The 2,633-nt window shown below is 41.3% G+C and overlaps 1 pseudogene; it reads right to left on the bottom strand.

The window, feature by feature from the left end:
* LOC102489557 (calmodulin-like) overlaps positions 1-2,633 on the bottom strand; it is an 11,536-nt pseudogene that overhangs the window by 8,470 nt on the left and 433 nt on the right.

Here is a 2,633-nt window from a genome sequence, read left to right as displayed (position 1 = left end):
ATATATATATATATATATATATAAATTAATTAGGTATTATAACTTCTCTTTAACAATTCATCAAGGGAAATGAGTTCCAGACATTCACTATAATAAAAGGCCAAACTTTAATAAAGCTTAAGACTCTCACCTTAAGGTCTTGATAAATGTCAGATTCTGACCCAGTAGGTGTGGCAAGAGGCCTGAGGGCGCGAGATAGCATTTCTAATAAGCTATCTGGTGCTGCTGCTGCTTCTGGCTACAGACCAACCACACTTTGAATAACAAGAGTTTAGGAAACTTCTTTTCACAGTTGTTAAAAGAAAAATAAACCAATTTAGTCGAGGGGAATTTTAATTGAGGGAATCTTAACACGATTCAAATAGGGGAGTTTGAAGTCCAACTTCCAAGAACTCTGGCTAGCCTCACGTATGCACAGTATTTAAGTTCTGGAAAAGGAAAGTGACGTGTACAGGAATGGGAATGTGACGTACAAAAACAAAAGTGAAGGAAACAGCAGATGGCGTAATGGTTATGTCGTTGGACTCCTATGTAATCTACCATAGTTTGAGTCCCAGACCCAGCGGCTTAAAACTCACACCAGGCACATGTGCATACATGCCTGAGATACTGAGAGGAGACTGGAGGAGAAAGGATTGCAGAGTGGCCATCCACCCTGTGGAGTGATCTCTCACTTTCTGTCTCTCTGGCGAACACATGCACCCTCTAGGGAAAAAAAATCTCTAAAACAAAAAATGAGGGGCCAGCTGGTGGCGTGGTGGTTAAGGGTGCTTGACTCCCACATGGCTAACTGTGGTTCAAGTCCCAGATCTGGTGGCTTGCTTTCTAGCTTTCCCTCTCCCTCTCTCTCTCACACTGTCCCGCTCTGGTCAAATTAAAAATAAATAAGTAAATAAATAAATAAAAATTAAGTTAAATAAAAATAATTATAAAAAAAAAAAGGAAGTGAAGGAATGAGGTAGGGAAACAATTCGGGTTGGTTACATTCTGAGGTTTGTCTGTGTTAACACAGGTTAGAAGGGGGATGCCTGTGGTTGAAGCCTAGCTGCTGCGACTGGTTATAACTTAGCAACCAGCTCAGGAAAACAGCCTGTGTATGATTCGGCTTATCCATAGGAATCCAAGTGTGGGAGTACAGCAGCGGTTTTAGGCCAAAATAGTTTAACTTAGCACAACTTTTTATTTCATTTTGTCCAATATTATTTTATTTTAGTTTAGTTTAGTTTAGTTTTGCTAGAGGGCACATTGTTCACTCACTGGAGAAAGAAAGTGAGAAGCATCCCCTCCGCCTCTGAGAGGAAGGCCTCATTACAATCACTTCTCCTCTATAAACCTCTCAGAATTTTGGGCACATATGCACATGTGCCTGGCATTTCTCAAGCCACCGGGTCTGAGACTTGAACTGCATAGTTGGCCATGTGCGATCCAGCTACCTTAATCACTGTGCACTGACTGGCTCACAATTTATAGATCTTTCTTTTTTTTTTTTGAGAGGTTTTTGCTATAGGGCGCGTGCGCTCGCCAGACAGAGACAGACAGAGAGACAGAAAGCGAGAAATCACCCCCCAGGGAGGATGGCCACGCCGCAATCCCTTCTCCTCCATTCTCCTCTTGGGATCTTGGGCACACATGCACATGCGCCCAGCCTGAGTTCAAGCCACCGGGTCCGGGACTCGAACTGTGGTTGCCTACGTGGGAGTCCAGCGACAGAGCCATTACGCCAACTGCTGGTCCCATGACTGTCTCACAATTTGATGACTTTTAACATATAAATATACCTGCTTACCATTACCATTACCACAGTCAAGATGACAAAAATACCCATCCTCCCTGTGGTAATCCCTGCCTCCTCTAAGACTTCAACAAATATTTGTTATAAAGTGCTTGTCATGCGGTCTGGCTCACAGAGACAGTCCAGACAAGCTACCTACTTTTCCATCCCCCCATCTTGCAAGGAAGTATGCAAAATTACCAAAAAGGCATATTTTCTGAAACCTTTCAAAGATCTTATCCAAGTCTGTTTTTATATAAAAGATATGACTGGGACTGGGGCCGGCAAGTGGCATGGTGGTTAAGGGTGCTGGACTCCCACATGGCCGACTGTGGTTCAGGTCCCAGAACTGGTCCCAGACCTCTCACTTTCTTTCTCTCTCTCTCTCTTTTTTTTTTTTTTTGAAATAATATACATAATTTTATTACAAAATTAAAAAAAAAAAACACAAAATTCAACATCCTAAAAAACCCAAAATTTACTATTGATACCAATTCCTATGAGTGTGCTGTACTACCATACACAAGTCAAGAAATTAAACCATTAAATATGAAGGAACATTCAACATCAGAAGCTATAAAATCTAACTGTATGTAGTAGCCCCTCAAAAAGCTACAACCTGCATTCTTAAAAAAGTATTTTCTCTACAAAGAATCTTATCAGCTATACAAAAATCTGTACAGTTTTTATACTGAAGCTAATATTGAGCTGCACTTGAATTCACATTCTTAGCAAAACAATTGCCTGAGCATACACACACATTCCACACACATCATTACAGGATAGCCATTTATTCTTCATCTTCGTCGTCTTCCTCCTCCTCCTCCTCCTCTTCCTCATCTTCTGGTTCCCTCTTCTTCTT

Source organism: Tupaia chinensis, unplaced genomic scaffold (genome assembly GCF_000334495.1).
Source record: "Tupaia chinensis unplaced genomic scaffold, TupChi_1.0 Scaffold000532_1, whole genome shotgun sequence".
Taxonomy (NCBI): Eukaryota; Metazoa; Chordata; class Mammalia; order Scandentia; family Tupaiidae; genus Tupaia; species Tupaia belangeri.
This window is presented reverse-complemented; position numbering and strand designations above follow the sequence as displayed.